General features: G+C 43.1%; 1 protein-coding gene across 18 annotated transcripts in view; it reads right to left on the reverse strand.

Annotated features, from left to right (window-relative positions):
* Positions 1-26,909, reverse strand: part of NEXMIF (neurite extension and migration factor) — a 226,612-nt gene that overhangs the window by 37,677 nt on the left and 162,026 nt on the right. For 17 of the 18 annotated variants that reach the window (XM_039487169.1, XM_039487175.1, XM_039487178.1 and 14 more), the window contains one exon: positions 20,432-20,570. The gene's annotated coding sequence lies outside the window, so the exon portion shown is untranslated. Of the gene's footprint in view, positions 1-4,807; positions 5,693-20,431; positions 20,571-26,909 lie in introns of those variants that run through there. The other variant, XR_005584348.1, reaches the window with a different exon arrangement.

Below are 26,909 nucleotides of genomic sequence, written 5' to 3' on the forward strand. Positions count from 1 at the left end.
GACATGCTAAGATACTTCTTGTTTTAATATAGTTATTACATCTTACAGTTTGTACAAATAGGTATCACTACACACAAGCATACAGGATGGATAAAAACACACTATAACCATACTGAGCAAAGAGGCATGTTTTCCTGTGCGTGCCTGTATACCTCCCAGTAAGATGACAGGAAATATGTGTCTGAATTGAAAGCAAGGTACTCCGCGTTCCACATAATGTAAAGCTTGCTAACATCCTCCTTCCAATGACCCACTGAGCCCCAACTGTTTATGATAGCTATAAAGTCAACATAGTTCACTTGGTTCATTTTATTAAAAAGCACTTCAATTACTTTAAATTAATTACTTGTTCTATGCTTCAACTCCACATAACATTCAAAGAGAAAATAAAAAGAAATAGTCAACTCCAGCTTAAAATAAGAAAAAGTGAGACAACACGTGCTTCCCATATTGCCTTTTGATTTCCTCTGAGTCAAAAGTCTGCCATAAACTGCGTTCTATTATTGCCAACTTCTACGAATCTAAGTTAAGTAAAAATATTGCCTGAAATCTTTCAACTCCCATAAATTTTACTAGACTTTTCTCCATTAATCTGACCCATATGCCTCTGTTCTTTTGTGATTTTTTTCAGCTGCAAATAGATATTGCAAAAATACCATGAAGTCACTAAAGTGTTTCAGTTGTTATTTTTCTTTATTGGCACAGGTGTTGATTTTTTAAAAAAATCAAAATTATAATCTGATGCTGCTAAAGAAACCTTCTCCTCAATTCTCCCCAATACAATACTGCCAAAGTGTGTAAATGTTTGTTATTTCTCTAAAGGATCCCCCCCACACACACCCAAAAAACACAGCATTAACAAGTTCTGAAGAATATGACTTTAAACTATTCTTTATATTAACGTGATTCCTACATTCATTGCTCTGGGTGAGAAAAGAGAATCTTCTCACTCCCAATTTCATTATTTTGAGTCCTCTGGGTATTCTGTTCTTTGCATTTCTTAAATTGCTCATTTGGGGGAGCTTTTCCCATCTTTTTCTCCCCAATTGCAAAATCCTCCCTGCAGTCTGCTATTTTGAAGCAAGAATTAGGGCTATTAGTCTTGGCAATGTAAGCCAAATACTTCAGGTCTAGCAAATGCACTTGTCTATTCAGAAATTCATTCTCTCTTCTAAAAGATCATCTCCAAAATTTCACCTTTATTCATAGATTCATGGAGGTTAAGGCTAGAAGGGACCATTTCATCTAGCCTGACCTCTTGTGTAGCACAGACCATTAAATTCCATCCAGTTATCCCTGTATTGAGCCCAATAACTCATGTTTGACTAAAGCATACTTTCCAGAAAGGCAGCCAGTGTTGGTTTGAAGACATCAAGAGATCCACCATTTCACATGACAGTTTGTTTCAATGGTTAATTATCTTCACTGTTAAAAAAAATTTACCTAATTACTAATCAGAATTTTTCTAGCTTCAGTTTCTAGTCATGGTTTTTTGTTGGGCCTCTCTCTGTTAGGTTAGAGAGCTCTTTAGTACCCAGTCTTTTCTCCCCAGGAAGGAACTTATACACTGTAATCAAATCATCTCTCAAATCTTTGAGATAAACCGTTTGAGCTCTTTAAATCTTTCGCTGCAAGGCATTTTCCCCAGCTCCCAAATCATTTTTGTGGCTCTTTTCTGTACCCCAGAACTGGTCTCCCCAATGCCCTACTCAGAGGTAAAATCATCTCTGTACTCCCACTCCCATTTACACCCCCAAAGGATCACATTCGCCTGTTTTGCCATGACCTTGCACTTAGAGCTCATGTTGACTTGCTTGTCCACTCTGACCCCTAAATCATTTTCAGAGTCACTGTTCTGCAGATACAATCTCCCTTTCTTGTAGGCAGGGCCTGCATTCCTTGTTCTAGAGCTATAAATGTGCATTTGCCTGTATTAAAAAGCATTTTGTTTGAATGGGCTCAAGTTATCAAGTGATCCAGATCACTCTGTAGGACTCCCCATCCTCTTTATTATTTACCATTCTCCCAATCTGTGTCTCACCCACACTTTTTATCAACAGTGATTTTATATGTACACCCACACTGTTAAGGAAAATGTTGAATAGTGTTGGGCCTAGTTCTGAACCCTGTAGAACCCCACTAGGAACATCCTCATTCATTGATGATCCTCCTTTTACAACTACTTTTTGATATCGGTCAGTTAGCCAGTTCTTAATCCATTTCATGTGCGCTCTATTGATACTGTAGAGTGCCATACCTAATTCAGAATGTTGTGCGGTACCAAGACAAATGCCTTATGAAAGTCTAGGAATTTACTCCTACACAGTTATCTCTATCAATAAAACCTGTAATCTCATGAAAGACTGAAATCAGTCTTTTTAACAAGGCCTATTTTCCATAAAACCATATTAATTTATGTTTAAATACATTTGACATCTTTTTAGTCCAGATACCTAAAGAATCTACATCCCAGTCAACTTCACTGATGAAATGCTTAAGTTTAGAGTCATGGTCATTTAGGTGGGCCTGAAATTTCCTTGTTTAATGCTCCAGGTACAGAAATCTCATCAGTAGTACCTGAAAGCAAATGCACAAGCCCTTAATCACTTATATCAAGGCACAACTTTATTAACAGTCAATATGTAGCCGTCTCTGAGGCCAGCCACTAGATGGAGACATGACTGCATGTGCTACATCAGTGTATTACACATACATGTATTTAGCAAGCGCATTTAGGGATCTGGCATCTTCATGATGAATTTTACTCCTGAGGGAATTCTGCGCCAAAAAATTAAAAATTCTGCACATAATATTTTAAAATTCTGCAAATTTTATTCGTCAAAATAACACTACATAATTATACCAGTTTCAATTATTTTGTTAATTTATTTCAAAATACCTATTAGCAAGTATGTCTATAACAATACAGAGACACAAAAAAATTCCCCCAGGAATAGAGAGTTAAAGAAACTCTTATGACAACCCAATTCCTGTTTCTCTGCCCCCTTCTCTCCACAGAACCCAGCCGGGGGGGCAAAACACCCACAATTCCTGCCCCGCCCAGCCAATACACCCAAACCCCCTACCCTCCAGAGCCCAGCTGTAGGGCCCCTCCTTGCCCACATACTTGCACCCTCTCCCCTCCAGAGTCCAGCCATGCCCCCCACCCTGCCCAGATACCTGCACCCCCGCTCTTCAGAGCCCAGGGATCCAGAGGGAGAAATAGCCTGATGCTGGGTCGCAGGCTTGCATTGAGTTTTATGTGCGCCGCCATCTCCTTCCCTCAGGGCATGTGGGGAACTGCAGCTGCTGGGAACCCTCTAGTTCCCTCCCCATCACCTCGGCAAGGTCTTCTACGGGCGAGTTGAGCTCTGCCGGGTCCAGTGGCCCCATAGTGGCGGCCAGTAGCATTACAGACCATTTCTGTGGGGGGAAAGGAAATTCTGCATGCACAACATTAATTTCTGCAAAAGTCTGCATTGCTCAGTGGTGCATAATTCCCCCAGGAGCAGAATTTTAAGCCAGAAGCTCAGCAAACCAACTATAGTTACTGCATTTTTTCCAAGTTGTAAATTATTTCCCAAATTTATATTTGCTTCTAACTTTTCTGTCACTAAAGTAAACCCTGAATTTTAAATATTCAAGCCAAACAGCACAATTACATTTTGGCTAAAATAGCAGTAGCTACAGTCCCTTAATCTTTTCCTGTGGCATAGGGCCATTCAAACTGCAATCATTTGCACTGTAACACAACCCCCAGACCGCCACCACTGAAATAAACCTATTACCCAGGTGAATTACATTGCCTTCTACATTTAAATCTTTCCATGCTGGTCACCATAACTTCTGTGTTGGAGCAGTATTCACTGAATACCAGCATTTAAAATCAGACACACCAGTTATGGGACAGTGCATTGTGTATCTGTTTTATGTCATATACCTGGCATGTGATGCACTACTAGTGATGATTCATGCTTGAGAGTAGTATTTGGGTTATGTCCTCCGCAGCCATGACCACATACACTTGAGCAGGTCTGATATTACATCTAAAGACTTGTCCAAACGAACTTTTAGTTTGTGGCAAGCTGGGGTGTGAATCTATCCCACACTAGCATGCTGCATATTAACTATCCATGTGGATCCTGCTGCCACATACTAACAGTTCCATGGTGCGCTTTGGTCTATGTCACTTTGAAACGGGACCAGATCAAAGTGTGCTAAGGCAGTGGTTCTCAACCGGGGGTTCGGGGCCCTGTGAGCAGGTTTCAGGGGGTCCTCAAGCATGGCCAGCATTAGACTCACTGGGGCCCAAGGCAGAATGTCAAAGCCCCCTGCATGGGGCTGAAGCCCGGGGCCCTGAGCCCCGTCCCAGGTAACTGCCCTGCTTGCTACCCCCTAACGCTGGCCCTGGCTTTTATACGCAGAAAACCAGTTGTTGTGGCACAGATGGGTCATGGAGTTTTTATAGCATGTTGCGGGGGGCCTCAAAGAAAAAGGTTGAGAACTCCTGTGCTAAGGAACTGTTGGTGCACATCAACAAGGTCCACACGGACAATCAGTGCATAGCACACTAGTGCAAGGTAGTGTTACAGCTCTGCCTGCCATGAACTAAATGTTTGTGTAGCCATGGCCTAACAGAGGTTAGTGGTTTACAGATACAAAGTGGGCAGAGTGCACCCAAGTACATGGTGTTATATAAAAATAAGGACATATCTATATAAACATACTTCCTTTAGCGCTGGGGGTGGGAAGAGAAACCATGATCATCTGGGTATTGTGCACAATACCCAGATGATCATGGGAACAGCAATGGCAGTCATGTAAAAATCTTTTTACCGAAGAAGCTGCTTGAATGTCTACCAAAATGTTCAAGTTTACCAAAAGAGAGGCACCGCTGGAACACTAATGAGAGAGAGTGGGTGCCATGCAGTAGCTGGAGTAAATATTGAGCAACTGAGACCAAGAGAAACCTTGTGAGCAATAATGTTCAAAACTGAAGTAAAGAATGTGTCTGGGGATTAGGAATGGGATGGGGACTAGGAATGGGATAGTTGGAGCCCTTCACCTTTTCAAATCCAATACTAGGTTGGTAGCGATCAAAAGCTGTCCCCATTGATATTGGGAATCAGTCCAGTTCCTGGTATCCAGTTAACAAACGTTTACCAGTAAGGTTTGTTGGAAGTCTCAGCAGAAATCCCAAGGACACAGTGGGCACATGGAGACTGAACCAACCTCTCTCACCTAAAGGTGGAACTGCCACAAAAGAATGCCCTGGGGAAGCTTGCCTTGCCAGTACTCATCCTGTACCTATGCTCTGTGGATGGTCTCCAGAGCTGTCAACAAAGTACCCATTAACAACACTAAATTCACATGATTATTTCTCAAGTGCCCAAGGGAGTGCTAGGAACCTCAGAAAAACAAGTAAAGATTCCATGAGTGTATAATCTAAATTCAAAATGGCACAGTGAAGGTCATTAACACACAATGGGATTAGGTGGCCAGGCTTGACAGGAAGGACTAGGCTGACGACAGTAAGATCCTGCAGTTAGTAAGCTGTGTGCACAGCTGGGTGGTTCAGTTCTGGTACTCTTCTACTTCCTTCTTCTTATAGGTGTGATGGCAGAAGAGAGTTTTTAGGAGTGATCTGAATGTGAAGAAGGTGGCTTGATGAACGGGTTCATGTTGAACATTTCTGTGGAAGGAGGCATGCAAATGTCAGAGAGAAAGAGACAAAGGGATATTCATCACTGGCAGAACAGTGGTGGGGGGATGAGGGGGGACTCAAGAGAAGATTGGATTCAAGTTGAAGGTGGGTATTGCAAGCTGTAGGGCTTTGAAGGCAAGAACAGGAAGCTGGAATCCAGTGTAGGTTGCAATGAGGAACCAGTGAAGTGACTCAAATTATACAGGATACATCAGTGGTTCTCAAACTTGTGTACTGTGACCCCTTTCACATAGAAAACCTCTGAGTGCAACCCCCCTTATAAATTAAAAATACCTTTTTATGTATTTAATACCATTATAAATGCTGGAGGCAAAGCGGGGTTTAAGGTGGAGGCTGACAGTTTGTGACCCCCCGTCCATGCAATAATCTCACGGCCCCCTGAGGGGTCCCAGCCCCCAGTTTGAGAACCCCTGGGATACGCCATCACAGTGACAGAAGAGAAAACAAAGACGACTGTCTACACTACAACTTATGATGGGAGAACTTGTGTCACTCAGGGGTGTGAATCAACCACCCCCTTGAGCAACACAAGTTACATGGACATAAGCACCAGTATGGACAGCACTATACTGGCAGGAGAGCTTCTACCACCGACACAGCTTCTGCCACTTGCGGAAGTACTTTTATTATGCTGATGGGAGCGCTCTTCTGTCGGCATAGAGCGTTTTCCCCAAACATGCTGCAGCTGCACTGCTTCAGCACTGTATGTATAGACATGCCCGAAGATCAGACTCAGGCAGCTTTAGAGATTCCCATACTGATTTATAAACTGGTTGAAAGGGACTTGGAGGAATGAGGACAAATCCCATCTATTTGTTTAGCTCAGTCCTCAGGGTCTCCTGAACACAAACGACCATCTCGAATTGTACCACATCAGAGCATGGAGGTTCTGTGATGAGAAATCTTGCCCATTAAGAACTGAACCAGGCACCATCATATTGAAATATTAGCCTAGAGGTGAAGAGCGGGTGTTCCATCGTTCCACCACTGGAGTTTCAATTCAGTGAACATGACATTGTCGCAAGATGGAAAGATCCTGATACAGCAGCATTCAAGATAAATGTTGCTTCTGAATGTAAATACGTAAGAATGTGGGTTGAAGGGAAGGGTGTAAGAAAGAGAATGAGAAACAAAGAATCATCACAGTCTACAGGCAATATTGTACTGATTTTTGTAAAGTAGAATCTAAGCAATCACATACTGATGCGTAAAGCAACCTACAGACACACAGCATTATTCGTTATTTACTAACTCTTCCTTTTTTCTCTCTGCCCACAGCAAGTACCAAGCCATATGTCCATGTTCATACAGAAAAGAGATGGAAGGTGGTTGTGTGAAAGAGAATTCCTATCTAACCTTTCCATTCTATGTAGTGTAATGAAACAGCTGTTGCAGGGATTCCTAGCCTTTTCCACACTGGGATTCCCCTCCCATGACCCCTGACATCTGTTCATGATGCTCCGGTTGAGAGCTCATTAGCTAGTAGGTGACCTCTGCCCTCTGCTGGCTTGAATCACAACTCCTCAATGAGGAGTACTTGCGGCACCTTAGAGACTAAAATTTATTTGGGCATAAGCTTTCGTGGGCTAAAACCCACTTCATCAGATGCATGCAGTGGAAAATACAGCAGGAAGATATATATATATATCTATACACACACACACACACACACAGAGAACATGAAAAAAATGGGTGTTATAGAATTCTTTTCTCCTGCTGCTAATAGCCCACCGTAATTGATTAGTCTCGCCATATCAGCTATAACACATTTTTTTCATGTTCTCTGTGTGTATATATATATCTTCCTGCTGTATTTTCCACTGCATGCATCCAATGAAGTGGGTTTTAGCCCACGAAAGCTTATGCAAAATAAATTTGTTAGTCTCTAAGGTGCCACAAGTACTTCTGTGTTTTTTGCTGATACAGACTAACACGGCTACCACTCTGAAACTCCTCAGTGGTGTGCTGAAGGCTGGATACTGCAAACCTCAACTAGGGGAGATTCTCCTTCAGTTCAGGTGATGGGGTCTGTGCTTTTGGAACATAAGGATCTAAGTTCTAACTCTACTATCTGTCTTGAAGTTCCAGGGGATTATGGTGTGCACCACAGTGATGACTTTGAAGTTGTGAGTTGCTATGAATTTGGCACAACACTCTTTGCCAAATCCAATAACCAAAAGCCCATTTTTAAATGGTCTTTTCTGTTAACCGCCCCAACCCAGCTAAATCTCTGAAAAGCTGCTAGTTAAACCAAAGTCACCAAAACATAAAAACAATCAGTCCAGCACCTTAAGACAAACCCATTGTGGACATGGAACTGTCAGCATGGTGCTCTCCACAATCTCGCCTGCACACACACCTGCACCCTGCACTAGCCGGCAATATACATGTGGCTGCAGCGAAAGTAAAGAGAAAACTAAAATCCCATAAAAGGAGAAAAGTCAACGAGCTGCAACTCAGAGGTTCACCATCCGCAAAAGTGATGGGCAATATATAAATAAGGTCCATACTAGAAACCTGTTGCTAGGCTTTTAATTTCTTCATTGACTTTAATTAAACTAACAGATTGAAGATACTGTATATATATTATTCCTCCCCGCTTCACCAGGTAGGATTATCTAAGAGCTCACAGCTAAAGCAAAGAGACACGAGAAACTGAAAAGTTAAGCAGCACAGCAGACAGCATCATAAAGGGGAAAGAATGTTTATCAAATGTTTTAAAAACAATTCGGTTTTAAAGCAATTTGTGTGCAGTGGTACTGAGTGTTCTTGACTGGAGAAAGCAGAGAGCAGGCTGGATCAACTGAGGGGTAGAAGTGGGTGCAGGGAGACAGGAGCAGTGGAGTGTGGCGCTGAGGCTAATAGCATTGTAGCAATTTATTCACTGAGAAATACTGCAGAGTGATGCAGGGGTCTGCGTAGAAGATAGCAGAGAGTTCAGCAATGCCACAATGTGACAGAGAGAGAGACAGAGGGAGCGAGTGAGAGTGATGGAGAAGAGAGAATGGAAACTAAACACCTTAGGGAATATGGGAACCCCCTCTCCAAATAAATACAATTGATCAGGCCCCCCTATGGAAAAAAATATCTGTGGTTGACCAAAGGATATACCAAAAATGCTGTGTGATAATACCTGCTGAGTTACCAAGAAATTCTCTTGGGTGGGGATGTGGATTTCTTCCCCATGGAATGAGCAGGGGACATGGCCCTCCTGCTTCACCAAGATACATGATCCGCAGGCAACTACAAAGGGCAGGAGCATTTGTACGCAGAGAGACTGCTGTTCCATCCTAGAAGCCCATTTTCCTTTTGGGACACTTCATGGAATAGTCCTCATTTTTTCAGTCACAGCCTGGCCCTGTATTTTCCCCTTGGCAACAAAGCTCCATGTCACTAATGTCTCCCCTCTCACATCTGCCCCAGCCTCCACATTTGCTAGTACATTGCTGAGACCCCCGAGAATTATTCCCCCAGGCGTTTCCAAGGTGGGGGTGATGCCACTCCCCAGCCTACCCATATCCACCCTAAGTAGGTAGGGAATCCCAACATGCCAAGTTCACACAGACGGGCTTACGGTGAGGCTGAAGAGAGCTGAGTCCCTGACAATGCTAAGACTCAGTTCTTCTGCATGTTCCAGACTCTGCAACTTTCTTCACCTCCTTGGCAAAATCTTGAAGGTGACTAATCTTGCCCCAAGTCCCTTCCCTTCCCAGACAATAGTTTCTCCTTTCCCACCTCTGCAACCTTCTCTGACTTGCTTCAGTTGCTAATGAAACATAATAAATTGTTATTAGTGCCAAAGGTGCATTAGGAACTTTACAGATAAGACTGGGTTCCCTGTCCCCAAGAAAAGACAGTCAAAATGCAGCCAACACATAGATAAAGGAAGGAGGCTGGAACGGTACAATAAGCAAAGGGACTGAGCAGGGAAGCTTGGGACACATCTCATTATGCCAACAATTTGTATATTTATTTATTTTGGACAAATAAAAGTAACAAGATTAGCTGTATATGGAGGATGTCTTTGGCCCTGATCCTTTGTTGATCACACAGAGGACTGTGTGGCGAGCAGTACGAGAGGACTGTTGTATCCTTCCCGAGATCTACTGAACTCAGTGGCGCTCCCAGCAGGTGCAGCAGTTGCAATGCAGAATCAGTCCTTTGCTGTGCTGCTGTCCTGACACTTCACCAAATCGCCCTTCCCTTCCTCTTTTCCCCGTTATTTGCCTTCATGGTATAACTGAAAGAATCAGTCTATTTATAATATTTCTAAAGTCCCTATTACCATGATATTTACCCACCAGATTATTCTCCTTGTATGGCATCTGTATGACAACAAATGCAGTTTTTCACTGCATTGCTGCAGTGGCTGGCTATGTGTTACGTTTGAAGGTACGTGTTTTATTTTCATCTCTGAAAACCTCCCCCTGGTTCTAAAAGCAATGGAACAGTCCACTATTTAAACTTCCATCCCTTAGAGAATTCTGCAGTTGCGAAAACGGGCTGAATTTGATTAAACCTTTGGAACCCCTCCAATATTTCCACTTATTCCATCTGTAGAAACACTCTACTGGCACTTGGCACATTTATAGCATTAACTGCCTTCTAAATCAGCAGCAGTTCTGCCTAATAATTTGGCATTTGCACATGCCTTGTAAATTACAAATGTTGCATCCTTGGGTATGAGGAGTTTTCCCCCCACAAAACCATTAGCTGTCTGCAGAAATTCTGAAGGAAGAAAATGTCTCTTTGTTTTGGCAAAGGACAATTTCACAAACAAACAAAAAAGGCATAAAGTGGGTATGAAATTAACTCTACATCTCATGTCGGAGAAATAGAGAGCAACCCAATGAGACCAGCTGGCTGCTAACAGCATATTGCCATGAGGCCCTCTTTTCTGTTTTGAAGCTTGTTAGCTGGCATTATTCAATTCAGAATCAAGGGCTAGTATTTAAGCTGTAACTTGCATGTTTCAGGGCTGCAAGAGGTGCTGTGTGGCAGGGAAGCAGCCCCTCCACTGGCCACGATCATGGAATAAGTAAAATTCAGAAAATGAAAGATCTATATGCTTTGATACTATTGCTTCCCCAAACCAGAGAGACCGGGCTTGGAATGACCAGCAGGTCCACATCAAGTCACAGAACAGTAGGAAGCTGATCAGCAATATCAACAGTGGTTTGTTTGTTCCTCAAGCATGAATGAGGAGCCGGAGCAGGTCTACAGCTATAGCCTCCCTATCTCTCCTCTCTCATATGCCAAAATTGTTGGGGCAAAAATCACCTTCTTCCCACAGCAATCTGAGAATGTCATCCTGCTTTCAAACACCTTCCTGACTTCCCCTCTCTAGTTGTGTCCAGTTCTAACTCCTTCTGTGACTGATGGATTCTATCAGGACAGAAACTATACGTTGTAGAAAACAAGTGCCTCACCACCAACAAATGCAACGACATTCAACAAATTAAGTGCCAGCTCATGCCTCTCTACAGAGCTTCTCCCCTGTCAGCATATCAAATCTTGTTTATTCTTGGCATCCTACGCTCTGGCCCTTTCTTTCTGATGTTGCTGTTGTCTCAGTACTTTTTTATTTTCAACCATTTTAAGGAACTCTGCTCCTGCACCCGACCCCTACAATATGCCCTATCAATTTCGATATACACGATGATTCTGAGGAAAACATTGTTACAAATCTAGGGTCACCTAAGAACTCCATGGCTGTCACTATGCTGCATATCATGAGCAGCTGGAATGTGACAGCAGCACTGGGGACAGAACTGGGATCTTTGTGCTTCAAAAGCACAGGCCATTATTGCCTGAGCTGAAAAAAAAAACCTGTTAGCTCACCTCTTTGCAGTATAAAGCCCATGACACACAGCTGAACCACTGCGATTCCATCCAGAAGGAAGTAGTGACATACACTAGCAAGTTCATTGTTATTTTTTAAATTAGTGACAAACACTTAGATTAGGTCTCCTGGTCTATCACTCATAAAATTACCTTGAGTTTTTCTATTTCTCTTTTATCTTGTTTTTTACTTTTATTATTTTTTGCTTATTTTAAAACAAAAATATCAAAAGGTGGACAGTTACACAGGGTTGTGATTTACTTTCAGCCAAACAGCTACTATCATCTCACTGCAAAAATATGAATCTATAATCTCTCTTATGGCCTTTTTGTATTTGCAGTAAGGTCTATGAATTGTACATGTCCCAAGCCCCACATCAGACAAATACAGAATGTGCCTACCAGAATATGTTTACATTGCAAACACAAGGTGCGACTGTAGCTTGGGTAGACATACCTGAGCTAGTTTTAATTTAGTTAGCTTAAGTAGCGCAGCAGTGAAGCCACAGAAACATAGGCTTCAATACAGACTATAAAAGCCTGCCTGGAACCCTGGGTAATTAGTTGGACTTCACTGCTCCAGTACCTGAACTAGCTCAGGTGTGTCTACATAAGCCGCAATCACACCTGTAATTGCAGTGTAGACATACCCTAGGAGGTGCAATGCAGAACTCACAGCCCAGGGAGAGGAAGGGCTAACGCCTTTAAATCACCTTTGCACCTTTCCGACCCCTGGGCTGGCTCCAGGGGACTGGAGAACCTCATACATAACTTAAACAGCCCTGGGGCGCTAAGTCATAGCATCCTTCCTGAATTTCCCTGTGGGCCACAACGCCTCTCAGAATGTTTGCAACACTGCATGCTGAGTCCCTGCCCCTCGTCCCCCTAACCCTGCCCCCTACACCAGGGCTTGCATGGATGTCCCTAGAGGGCAGCCTTATGGCTTTTTTCCACAGTTCCTATGCCAGCAGAACTCCCCCTCCCCTCACAGCGAAGCCAGGACCTTTCAGACTCCTTGCACCGCTCCAGTCTTTTTATCTGGCAGAAAGGGGCCAGAAGGAGGATGAGGATTTCACCTTATGTGCTTTATGGAATACATAGTATACTGAAACTGTTGTGAGAAAGTGTAACATGACCTGAACTCGATATTTTTATAAACAGGGCTCTCAGAGTATAATAGGCAACAGCCTTTGTTGTCCCTAGGGATCACCTGCTTCCATATCTTATATGGGAAACAGACAGGTCTCACAACTACATAGCTATACTGCACTTGATGAAAATGTCTGCTCTCTCACAAAAAAAAAATCTATCTGCAGCCAGCAGTCAGTGATGCATACTAGATGGCTGCCTTCTCAACATGGGAGCAAAAGGGCAAACGAATCACATTACACTCCATGAATAAAGACCGAGTCTTAATGCAACAGCTACTTAATGATTTCATTTTCAATACACGAGACAGTTTGGCCTCATTTTCAAAAGTGCCGAGCACCCACAACTCCCACTGAAGCCAATTGGAAGTGCAGGTTCTCAGCACCTCTGGGACCCAGAACGCTTGTGAAAGGTCTCTAACCTGAAAGAAAAAAGAAACACCCTCCCTCCACACAAAAAAAATAAATAAAAAAATTCAGAGCATGTGTTAGAGATGAGTCTGAAGTTCAAATCCAGATCTGCACTTGAACTATCTGCGGCATTCTAACCTGGGATTCTGGTTCAGGTCCATATCTCATAATGCAGAAATTGCACTTTGCAGAATCCCCTAAATCATTCTTCTACTTCAACTGGAAGCAAAGGAGATGCTGTGCCAAATTCTGCCCTCAGTTATATCTGTGCAAACCAACTGATTTGTGACTGAGGGCAGAATTTGTCCCCGTTTTCCTAGCCATGGTCACAGATAAGAAAGGAGAGTGGTTTCAGCTTGCTCTGAGGTGATTTTATCAGGCTTGGTTTTGGACACACTGTATGCACAAGTTAAATAAGATAATGTGCAAACCACTAGAAACAAAGAAAATAGCATTTTTAACTGCTGTGTGGTATTACTGACAAGGTTTTGTTTCTTTAAAAAAGAAGCAGTGTGTGAAGGAGGAATGGGAGAACAAATCTACACCAGCCAGGCAGGACCTAGCTAAGACCTAACCACCCCGGTGCTAGGTTGCTTTGGAGAGCCCAGGGTTCGACAATGTGATGGTTTGCTTTCCAAACCCAACCCAGCCACTTTGGAAAGAATGCCTCTTACGATTTAAATACCCTAACAATTAGTTTGCTTTTTCAAATGTCCCCCATCCTAAGGCAGACTGACAACCTCTCCCCCACAAAAGCTGGGCAACCCTTCAAACCAAGCAATCTATTATTCTTTATTATTGGCCTTGCCATAGTGCCTAGGAGCCCTAGTGACAGACCAGGACCTCACTGCACTAGGAGCTATACAAACAGAAAAAGACAGTCCCTGCCCCAAACAGTTTACAGCGCAAGTACAAGACTAGCGATAACGGATACAGGCAGATGGAATAGTACGAGGCAACAATGTGAAAAATATTGGTGAACGTGATAAGCAGTGGTCTCGGCAGATCAGCAGCCTAACCATGGTCAAGGTTCTCGTAGGCATTGCAGGGTTTTAAGGAGAGATCTGAAGGATAATGAGGCGGCATTGCAGACATTTATGGGGAGTAAGGGAGAAAGCAAAAAGGTGTGTGTTTAAAACTGAAGAGGTGGGTGATGGAGGCTGGCATCATGGGCTGATCAGAGTTTGGAGCAGACATCTCAACAGGGAATGAGAGATGATGAGTAAAGGGAAGACAAGCAGCTTATGTTTGATGTGAGGGAAGAGGAGGAGGGGCAGTGAGGGGATGCGCAGAGATGGGTGATGTGGTCAAAGTGATGGGACAGGAAAATGAGCTTTGCAGCAGCATTCTGAATGGATATGGGGCAAGATTGCATTGATCAAAGCCAGAGAACAGGATATTGCAGTAATGGAGATGTGAGATGATGTGATCCTGGATGAGAGTTTTAGCTATGTGGATGGATAGGAAAAGCCGTATCTTAGGGCTGGTCTACACTGGGGGGAGTGGGGGGGGGGAGAAAATCGATCTAGGATATGCAACTTCAGCTATGCTATTCGCGTAGCTGAAATTGAAGTATCTTAGTTCGACTTATCTGGCCGTCCTCACGGCAGCAAGTCGACTGCTGCGGCTCCCCCATCGATTCCGCTTACTCCTCCTACCAAGGTGGAGTATGGGCGTCGATTCAGGGATTGATTTATCACGTCTAGATGAGACGCAATAAATCGATCCCACGATAGATTGATTACTGCCCGCCGATCCAGCGGGTAGTGTAGACATGGCCTAAGAGATGTGACGTAGAAAGAATCTGCAAGATTTAAACACAGCCTGGATGTGAGGATCTAGAGAGAAGTCTGAGTCAAAGGGTATGTCTTCACTACCTGCCGGATTGGCGGGTAGCAATCGATCCAGCGGGGCTCGATTTATCGCATCTAGTCTAGACGCCATAAATTGACACCCCCCCCCCCCCCCGAGTGCTCTCCCATGGACTCCTGTACTCCCGCTTGGCGAGAGGCGCAGGCAGAGTCGACAGGGGAGCGGCAGCAATTGACACACCGCAGTGAAGACACCACAGTAAGTCAATCTAAGTAACTGAGATCGATTCCCTCCCGCCCCCCAGTGTAGACCAGGCTAAAGATGACACCCCGGTTAAGGGCTGGAGTGACAGGCAGGGTGGTGGTGGTGGTGTGATCATGTGATCGTATTGTGATCATTGTGACTGAGAAAGGCGGCAGCGGGAAGGGCTTGTGGGGGAAGAATAAGAGCTCTGTTCTGGCCATGTTGAGCTCTGGCTTCTTTATGAGTGTGGACAAGGAGAATGTGTTGCACCCCTGCTCTTCCTGATGACTTAGCACCATTCTTCTCAGTCAGCAGGAAACTTACCTTGTCAATATTCCCATTTTTATTTGAAAAATTCTTAATGGGCTAAGACCTCAAAACAAAACCAGCCTCTTGCATGTCAAAAGAAGTCAGAGGCAACGTATTTACTGCCAGCACTTCTCCTCTCACCCTAAAGGGCTGATTAATTTTATCCCTTAGGGCATCTATCATTTCACATCCCACATAATTTTTTTTTCCTGCTGGCACTGCCTTATTTTCACGCATCAAGAGAGTATGTGCAGACACAAACCAATTCACAACTCGGAGTAATTGTTTGAGAAACAAACAGCAGTTTCACCGGGGTCCTAACAAGAATATCATGAATTGATGCTTCTCATCTCTTCATTATCTCTCTGCAAGAGTCGGCTGGCATCACGTGTTCTCTGCCTCTGTGCAGTGACATTGGAACTTGTCGTCCCTCCCATCTGTAACAGACTGTTTGGGAGGCAGCAGCCACTTACAATGTAACAATCGGAGGCCCTTGCTAAGCTGAAGAGACTTTCAAAAGAAACAGAACATAAGCCGGAGAGGAGTATTCCGCTGGTATGTGCATCATGGCCCCCTCCTTTATATTTGTATGCTGCTGTGAAAATAAAGCCGTAAGCTGAGGTTTTCAGTGTCTAAACAGCTCTTCTGTTTAAAACAGCAGCTGAATTTTAATCAGAACCTAAAAACCAAAATCACAACCCCGGCTAATGCAATACATCCCATCAAAATATTTTAAGTGCTTCCATGTCTCCATTTCTGTGGGGATTTTTTTTAGTTTTTACTGTTTGGTTGGATTTTTAAATTAGACCTTTTGTGCTGGCTTTAAAGTATTTGCATTCAGAGTCATGCTGCAAGATTTTAGCCCTGTGTGTAAGTCAGAGACCTTCTCAGGGTTGAGAGTCAGTGATCTTCATTTTAAGGCAAAACTTTAAATGTACTTGCCTATGAAATGGCTAGTGCTAATGCCACATGATTGAAACCACCCCCATCTGGAAGAGAAATAATGTATCCATCACAAGGCTGGAAATTTACAAGGAATATCAAAAATGGATTCAGGCAAAACTGTTCACATTTCTCAACCGTTACTGAACAACATACAAATAATGCACAGATCTAGAGAGTGGGATCAAAAATAATTGAAGCAATTAGGGGATGATTTTAAGACAGTTACAAAAGGTAATAAAGTTATCAAGTAACTAGCCAGTGTTATAAGAAAAGCTGTGAAAGCAAGTGTGTGTGTGTGTGTGTGACAGAGACACACACACACACAGAATGAGAGAATGAAAAAGAAAATTAATAGGTAGATTATTGATTTTGATCCACACTCCTGCAACTATACACAACAAACAGGTGTGTAATTTAGTTTTTAATTGTTGTCTTGAACCTACAGCTGTTAATTGTAGCTATTTGGTCTTTCAATGGGGTTAGGCTCTATGCTGGTGGGCTGGGCTCTCAGTTCTTTCTGTCAGAAAAGAAGCGCCTCCACCATTAGTTAAACTGGCAAATTTGCTCTTGAATTCCAGAACAAGTGGTCATGACACAACTTGCTCCTTTCAGTGCCCGGGGTTCTCAACCTCTCTCTGAGTCCCCCCCCCCCCCCCCACGGCCCACCTGTGTCCTGGCAACATTTTTCTGCATATAAAGGGCAGGGCCAGCATTAGGGGGCAGCAAGCAGGGCAACTACCCAGGGCCCCATGCCACAGGGTCCCCCCACAAAGCTACATTGCTAGGCTTCGGCTTCAGCCCTGGGTGGCAGAGCTCAGGGCCTCGGGCTTCAGCCGCATGCAGTGCGACTTCGGTTTTATGCCCTGGGCCCCAGAGAGTCGAATGCTGGCCCGGCTTGGCAGACCCCCTGAAACCTGCTTGCGGCCCCACAGGGACCCCTGGTTGATAACCACTGCTGTAGAAGAGAGGAAAAACAGTTCTTAGGCAGAAACTAAGAGACTAAAATGGCCTAGGACCTGGTTATGCACCCGACCAGTTCTCATCGTTTCCCCGTCAAGGCAGTTAATGTCAGTCAGGAGATTCTTGCTGCCAGAGCCTATGATTGGACTCTGTCCTCACTGCAGGGCTTTCTCGGAAGTGAGAATGCTCACAAGCTCCTAAATCTGGCAGCTGTCAGGGCTCGATGCAACATGCATTTCTTCTGCTTAGGGTTCATGTTAGTATTTTGTTTCTACTTCATGCTTTGGCAAATGGCATCTCTAACATTTGACTCTCTGTAAGTGCAGTGCTTTACTACCACAGCCACAGGATCTAGCGAGAAGAAAAACGCCAAAGGACATGGTTGCAGGCATCAGTGGTTTGCAAGTGCCCCTGTCTTGTCCAGTGGGCGTTACTGCAGCAAATAGAAATTGCAAGCAGAGGCCGAATGGCAATGAGTCAGCCAGGCAGAAAGGCATGAAAACAAAATGAATGGAAAGGCAATAAACCTGTAATATTTCACCATCCGTACTGAATTCCTGGATAACCTCAATCTATGAGTGTTATAGGAGATGAGTATCTATGAGTGTCCCTGGAGATGTAGTTACAGTACATTAATGACATCACCCATGAAGAGAAACAGCAAAGTGAATGCACTTTCTCTCCACTGTGGTGAAACCACCGTGAGGGAGGGATGGTGCAGCTGGCACCCCGGCCTCTTTGTGGATTCTTAAGCCCCTCAGATTCTCCTGCAGTTATCAGGAAACTTCCCAGCGAGCAAAGAAAGGGTTGCTCAGGGTTTACTGGCTTCCCTCAAGGAAACAGGAGTAAGGGAAGTCACGAGGCAATGCCAAGCAGTGACAAAGGCCCTGATTCAGAAAAGCATCCCTATTTAGAAGGGCATTTAAGTAAAGGCTTAAACGCTTCCTGCACAAGGGCCATATTTGTGAAATACTTGGGGATGAGGGAACAGAACAACACAGAGGCCTCAGAGCTTAGGAGAGAAGTAAATACCATGTGGTATGGTATTCAATGAATGAAATGTAAAAAATTACATGCGCGCGCACACATATACATACACACACATGGAGAAGCATTCTCTGGAAATAGCTAGGAAGCAACCCAAAGTTTAGAATCCGAGAAAAGGAAGTTTAAAAGCAGGGAAAGGAGATTTCCCTGCTTCTCTTTGACGCACACAGAGTGCAATAGTTCATCTCAGGGAGATAGTAGGGGAGACCCTATTATTCAGGATATTTAAAACTAGATTGGACAAAGCTCTAGAAAATGTACAATAGGGAACAACCCTGCACTTGATTTCCCAGGGGATGGATTCACTAGGGACCCAAATGGGCCACATTTTTTTTAAATGTTCTCTAAGTTTGCACTGACAAATTAAATTATTTAGACATCTAACTAGCTGACTGTACCCCAAAAATCAGACAGAAAAATCCAGTCAATCTTTTGCACCATCAGTGCTGCAGGTGCCACGCATACATTCATATGAAATATAACCACTTACTGGTTTTGTCTGGAAGTTAGTCACATAGCACTATGTTGGCACATGCTAATCACCTGACCAAATGGAGTCCTGCTTTCTTTCATATTTTCTAGGCACTCTTGCATTTGTCCCTATAGCCTACTGGGTGCAGAAATAACAATGACCAAAAAAAGCTGATTCCCTATTAGCAACACAGAAATCTCAGGCAGCCAATTAGAACGGAGTTCTTTAAAGAGATATAAAACTAAGGTTTTAGTATTGAGATACGTGCCACAGATGGCATACCAGATGAGGATTAATTTATGAAGCATGTTTCTTAAATGATACAGTCTACCTTTCCAGTTCCATATTTTCCTTTTTTGACTTGAAGCAGGGATTTAAGTTCCCCTCCCAGCTATGAATTTTTCATGAACAAGCATTACAAAAATAGTAGTAATGAAGCACAAAACCCAACAACATATGGCAAAATTTTCCATGTGAACAACTGTGCAACCTATCTACCTATCTACGTGAGGAAATATAGATATTTGCATGCTCATACACCTCTACCCCGATATAACACTGTGCTCGGGAGCCAAAAAATCCTACCGCATTATAGGTGAAACTGCGTTATATTGAATTTGCTTTGATTCACCAGAGTGCACAGCCCCGCCCGCCCCCGGAGCGCTGCTTTACCGCGTTATATCCGAATTCGTGTTATATTGGGTCGTGTTATATCACGGTAGAGGTGTACCTTGTTCCACCTTTGAAAATTTGTTCTCCAACACTTAGAGACCACTAATCCTAAATAATGCTTTCTAGCAACTTTATTTCAGACAGGATCCTGATTTACAAAGGCAGGGGTAATAGATCATTATTATACCTTGATTTTTTTTCCTTTCATGCGGAAAGGAAAATTCAGTATAAATAAGTCTCCTAAGATGTATATTTCTAAGTTAGATTGCACCCTGATCTGATGCATATTGCAAGTTGATTCCTTCGCTATCCTTTATCCCTTTCACCTTTGAAAGCATTTTTGGAAGACCTAGTGGCATCTGATAATTAAAAGACACCAATCTCTCATTGATTAAGTGAGAAAGACATTCATTTTTAGGTTCCTCCATTAAAAATTTTACCAAAAACCACCACAGTGGAAGATTTCAGACTAGGGAGTCACAACATTCCACAAAATGCAAATAAAATGCTAATGATCAGTTACTCCTCTCCCACGTCCAAGTTGCAATGGAAATGAAAAACACACAACAGAACCGTGTACCAAAAAGAGAAAGTTCAAAGCTCTGAAGTACTCCCTCTTTGTAAAGGTTTCCTCAATTAAGACAAAATTATGCCATCCTCAAAAAACCACATCACCATGTTTCTTGTGAGAACGGTTGTTTTCAGTCACACATCCATCTTGGCGTTACATACAAGTTAAGCTGCCTCATGGCTCATCTCTACTCAACACCAAGGATTTAGCCTCTCTTCTAGACCTCATGTTAGAATGAGGGGAGAGAAGGAAAAGGATAAAAAAGCATCACTTACCCTTAAATTATTTCAACATCATCCCGCTTTCCCTCTTTTGTCTGTGACGTGGGCCTCCCTTTTGGTTACTTTTTCCAGATTTGGTCTTTGGGTAGGTGAAGAGGAGAGTGGAAGGGTTTATACTTGCTGATGAAGGAGACTGTAAAACAAAGAGAAGTGATTTAGTGCAAAATAATCCCCTATGTACATACATATCAGATTAAATTCAATTAGTGACACCTACATCAATGCAATGCTTTCCATTGTTTTTAGGCACACATACAAATATCACACAGATAAAGGAAAACGCAGTTGTTAGTTATTTGGAGGGGGAGAGGGAAGAGCGATTTGTAAAAAAATATAACACTCCCCCACCCCAGCTTTTAAAATGCCAGCAAAGGAAGCTTCTGCTGCTCTTTAGCAAGATATCAGCCAATGCCCTGGACAAGTGTGCAGAAGTGGATCTGCCCTCAGAACTTGCCCTCTCTAGGCAGGTATAGAGATGTACTCCACCAGCTGGAGATGAAATAGCAGGATGAGGTGCACTGGTCTTCAGCACCTCATGCTGGACAATTTATTAAGCAGCATGGGTGGCAGAAGAAACCATCTACACATTTTTTGCTGAACAAGTATAGTGGCACTGAGAGCAAAAGGAAAATTAAGAGCTGAAGAGACAAAAAAAGATGAACAGAAAGGAACTGCTGGACACTAAGCTAATGCTTAGAGCCCAGGGCAAGATCAAACCAATCTGTGTCAAAAGGCTTTCATAAACTCTATTCATTAAGCAAAGGTAGGTATGGGAAACTGCTCAAGTCAGGCCAAAGGGCAGAAAATTCTGGAACCTTTATTTCAGCTCTTCCCCCACCCCTGACAAATGGACAAAAGGCTCTTCCACACTACATTCAAACGTCAACAGGCATCAAATGCAGGCATTCGTCCAAATCTTGCCACAAAAAAAGGCTGCATATCGTGGAGTGAAATTAACTATGGACAACATTTTGGGCTCCACATGTACCCCCAAAGCTACAGTTTATGTCACACCATCTGCTTTAACTGCAGAATTTCTTACAAGTGATTATTTTCCCCAAATACCTACAGACCCATGCGTCTATTTAAACACCCAGACAATCAGGCTATAAAAAGTCACAGGGTAAATAGCGGCTGTACAAATAAACGTGAGGTTTTGGGGGGTTTTAAACAACAATACATTTTTGATGTATGATAGAAGATTCATTTTTACACCTCTACCCCTCTCTCCACACTTGCTCACACCCAGACTCTTAAGGCAACATAGTGACCGGGAGAAATGTCTTGGGCTATTTCCTTGACACTGATCTCCAGCAATCATGATTTTTTTTTTTTACTGCACAGTTTCAGGTCCTTAAAATGTAACTTTATTTTTCGATAGTTGAAAGAACAATGGAGATGAGAAGGACAGATTTCAGGGTTATTTGATGTCATTAAAACTGTGCAACCTTTTCTATCCCATTAAAATCTCTGACACACACACAGAGTCGTTTCCCCCCTCAACCCCACGATTAATATACACAGCTCCAAAGACAACAGCAAATCTTTACATACGTCCTTGGCTAAGTTAGGTTGTAAGGTACTAGAGGTAGGGATTGTGTTGATTTGCACAGTATGGAACCATATTTATCGGTGACACCATAAGAAAATGTAAGACTGCTAAACCCAGGGTTGTGAGTTCAATCCTTGAGGGAGCCATCTAGGGAACTGGGGTAAAATATTAAACAGCGCTCAGAATAAAGAGCTAATGGTTACATAACATAGCACTTTTCGATAGACCTCAAAGCACTTTGCAAAGCTGGGAAGCTTTCCATTCCCATTTGACAGAACAGGGAAGCTCAAGCACAGCTGAAGAACTGAGGTTAAAGTCAGGGGCAGAGCTGGAAAGCAGTCCCAGGCCTCCTGACTTCTTACCCAGCGCTCTACCTGCTGGAACACACTACCACATTAGTGCTTTTCAACAGAAGTGTTATTATGAGCATAAGTAATATAGACTCCCTGCAAATTATAATTTTTAGTACAAATAAATAATTTAAACACTTTAAAAAAAACACCCTCAGCCTAATAATTGCTGAAAGAGGTGACAAAGCTGGTAGCATCTTACTGCACCTATTAAAGGGAATGCTTGCATGGCTGCAGTCTCACTAATTTTCCTAGTGACATTGTTAGCTCCCCGTTGCAATACAGAATAGCTCGTAGGGGGCAATTGGGTTGAGGGTGTGCAACCTCCTACAAGCAATTCAGGGAACCTGCACACCCATCAGAATCATTTCCAGATCTGCTGTCATTGCTCCTGCTCCCAAGCTATTAGATAAAAGATAAAGCTAAAAAAGTAGGTAATTTGAATTACTCATGGACAGCAGAAAACTGAAACTATAATTTCCCACATGTTTTTAATGGGTGTAGGTGTTTATATGTGAATACACTTGGAAAACAGACAAACCTGATGCCTGGAAAGAGGTCTTCTTAAAAAGAATGCGGGGAAAAAGCAGCACATGTAGACTCTGTTCTACCCCTAGGAACTTCTGTAGAGGCCATTGTTAGCATGTGACTCAAGTTACTGACTGCAGATCATCCCAAGGGTCACTTGGGATGGGTCATGTTTGTGGCTTTAGATTAACCCAAAGGAGCAATGGGATGAATGAGCCAATGGAGCAGCTGAACTAAGCAGAATAACTCCCATGGGGACTATAGAATATATTTTTGGTATCTGCTATTTTAAACGAAAGGTCAGAGTCCAGAGTTCTAAGTGAGGGTTGATTTGTGGGAGAGAGAGAGTTAAAAAAGCTGTTATGATGATTGGAGTTGGTGTGCAATAGACCAGATGGAAAGATGGATCTGATACATCTGAAACCCAAGGCACAAATGGCCCTAGTAAAAAGAACATCAGAAGAGTAAGTACTATAACTTCAGCCTGACACGTAATTAACCACATTCCTGTGGCCTGGGGTTACACATCCTCTCCCGAAGATTCATCTAGCTTTCATAATATTATCTTTAATGTTTGGAAACTGGGTGTCCCAGGGAATGGGTAAGAGGAGACAGAGTCTTTCACCAGGAGGTTGTTAGTCTGAGTCCAGCCCTGGTCAGCAGTGATATGACCCAATGGCTATTCACTGATGTATATGAAGGAGGTTAGTGGTCTCAATCCTCTTCCAGTGGATAAGTTTCGAAATAACACACAATAGAGATGCTAAAAACTGAATGGGCCATGGAGTTGCAAATCTCCTCCTACTCAGAGTAAAAATCAATATGAGCACACAGGCAGGTCAGACTGGAAGCTCTTTGGGGGCAGGAACTGTTTATTTATTCTGTCTCTGTACATCACTAGCACAGTGGGGTGCCGGTCCATGACTAGAGCTCCGACATGCTATGATAACACAAATAAATAAATAAATAAAACCAGGGACATTTCCACTGTTGTTGTCTGTGCCAAACCTGGTTTGCCAGTTCAGTACCTTTCACCAACACTAAATTAGTTGTGAAAATGTTTAGGCTGTGATTCTCAAAGGAGTCTAAAGGAGTAGTAGATGCCCAAATCCCACTGGATGTTAATGGGCTTGTGCACATAAATCTCCTAAGATTTGTCTACACTGCAACCGGAGGTGTGGTCGCAGCACCTGTAGACACTAGCTTTAATCTAGCTAGCATGGGTACCACAGCAGCATGGGCTTCTTAGCAGACTGTGCACGCCTGGCTGGGACACTCGGTGCTTCCTGAGGTGGCTAGCTCGCACTGAAGTCTGTGCTGCCACCACTCCACTACTATTGGTACTGGTGCTTAGCTTTGGGCCCCCCACGTCTCGTCTGGCTAGATTAAAACTAGCTCAGGTATGTCGATGCGTGCTGCACACACACACACACACACACCGACTGCAGTGTAGCCATACCCTGAGGCTCCTTTGAAAGTCACAACCTTCAAGTCTCAAGTTGAAGTTTAACTTCCAGTGCACATCAAAACAACATCTGAAAGAGAGTTCCCCCAACTTGCTTATTACAACAGCCACAAGCAGGAAAACATCCATTACAAACAAGCACTTTGGCTGGTTTTTTTATGACCTTAGCTGCAATCCAACATATAGGTCCCATTATGAAAGTGCTATTTTATTGCATGCCACTTTACAGAGAGAATATACAAATAAAGTCCTTCAAGGGAAATTAGGGGAGGTTATTTTTGTCATTGCTACCTTTGTTATTTGAGTAGCACAGCAGGTGCTGTTGGCCTTTTTAGCAGGCTGACAGGCCTCAAGGCAGGGACAGCTTCACAGGTTTGGCTATGTGCACTCCAGTTTGAAAATAAATCGAACCTTCCAATGTCTGTTTCTGTGCCATCATTCCTCCCTGGAAAAATCTGTGTGCCTGGAAGAGTTTCCCAGATGTCTTTTGTACCTTCCCTTGTCAGAAGCTCATTATAGCATGTTTATGAAGGGTAGGGGCAGAAAGGGTCTTGGGAGTTGCAATCCCAACAATCATCCATGCCAAACCCCAGCAGCTAATTACAAAACATGAAATTACAGAAAAAGAATCTAGCTTTATCGGTGTATGTTTCTCTCTACATATAAGACAGAGACTGTCCTGCAGACAGATGGGTGATAAGGTACAATATAGATTAGAGGATGGGTGTGATAGGCACACAGACACAAGGAATGTGTTTGCATGTGTAGTACCATATTTTTTACACCAAGGCATGCCAAGAACACGGAACATACTTTATTCTGTACACTCATTTTCCTGTCAAGACACCAGAGGGAAAAACAGCAAAGAAAACCTTTGAGTTTTCAGAGTGAGTTCAAAGATGTTGCATGGGAATTTGGTTTCCTGAACTCAGAAATTCCATTTCTGCTTAGCCTGACCTGACACCAAGAAACCCCACCTAAGTTTGCAGTGCAACAGATTTCAGCATGTGGTAGATGAAGCAGGAGAAGCTGGTGCAGGTTTCTTGGCCAACATTTGAAATTGCACATCTTTCTCCCCAGTCCTCTGCTCCCCACCTTGGAGATACAGGGACTTGTTCTGGGGCTCAGCCATGGTGATCTCTGGCAGGATTCCAACACTGCACAGATGGCCATGATTTGGTTACCCTGTGCTAAATCCAATCTGCACAAGCTATGCACGTACCAAGTTCCAAACCAAAATGAACATTTGTTCTACAACAAAACACACTGCAAGTGGCCCTTAACCAATTTTAACTGTTGCTACAGACAGATAAGACCAGGGTAGCGCATATCACACCCTGTTGTTAGTGCAAGCTCCGCGCTGCTAAACATATGAGTGGCAATGCAGACAGATCTATATTTTGTATTTCAGTATAAATTATAGAGCAGCATAATAGAACTGAAGAGGCAGCTTTGCTCTTCCCTGCATCAGTTCTTTCACATTTTGAAGCCCATTAAATTTCTTCCCATTTAGTTGCCTTATTTTGTTTTTTTGCTGCATAAAATTGTTCCACATTCAAGAAGCAATGAAGCTGAATAAATAATCACCAACTTCCATGCAAAGCCTCCAAGAGCTGTTATGTAAAGCACAGGGGTGTCAGCAGATAGAGACGACTCTAGAACAACCTGAGGTTTAGTATTCTATGTCAGCTTGACACACAGGGGAAATAACCCTTTAATCCAGTGCAGTGTATTTCATTTGCTGTAGTGTTATCCAGTTCGAAGATGTTATGAAAGGCATCCCCAGAGAGATTTAAGACTTCAAAAACATCCCGAGTTTGAACTTAATTCCACTATTCCAAAAGGCTGTAGCAATGGAAGATGACCTTTTATGTACCTCACATGCCAGGAACTGTTCTGTCTCATAATGTCATGCCAAATTAGAATGGTCTCCCTCTTGGGCTTTTTTTCCCCTTAATTAAAAGCATCTGTCACTACTAATGACACAGCATAAAAAAATCAATAACAAACAGAGATTAAAAATGGTGACGTTAGGAGAGATGGGTAGGTCCAGAGAACTGGTAATCAGGAATAGGGTCTTTCATACCTTAGACTTTAGCAGGTCAAATCCAGGCCAGGTCACTAGTGAATGAATGTTGTTACAATCTGACCAGTGTTGGTGAAATGGACCCATGGTCTCCATCCAATTCTTAATGGAGAGGTACCACAAAAATCATCAGCACACTTCGCAGCTCTGCTGAGAATCTCCATAGAAAAGAATCCAAAGACTGAATGTAACATGGAGACTGAGGTATCATCTCAGATTTAGGGGTGATCCTTCCAAGAGTTGAGGTGCAGTGTAGGAAAAGCTGATGCTACCACAGCATGTGCTATACCTATTCAGTGCATAGGGATAATGACCTCAGGCTCAAGGACTGTTAATTTAGCTACTTTCTTCAACATTAAAGACAACCCCCGTGCCACACATTGCAGCAAAAGGTTGGGCAGGTAGATTGGACAGTGCCTCTCGTCATCTTACGCTATGTCTACACTACAACCGGGTTGATGTTCTGGTGATTGATGCACCAGGGGTCGATT

This window comes from Mauremys reevesii, linkage group 9 (genome assembly GCF_016161935.1).
Source record: "Mauremys reevesii isolate NIE-2019 linkage group 9, ASM1616193v1, whole genome shotgun sequence".
Taxonomy (NCBI): domain Eukaryota; kingdom Metazoa; phylum Chordata; order Testudines; family Geoemydidae; genus Mauremys; species Mauremys reevesii.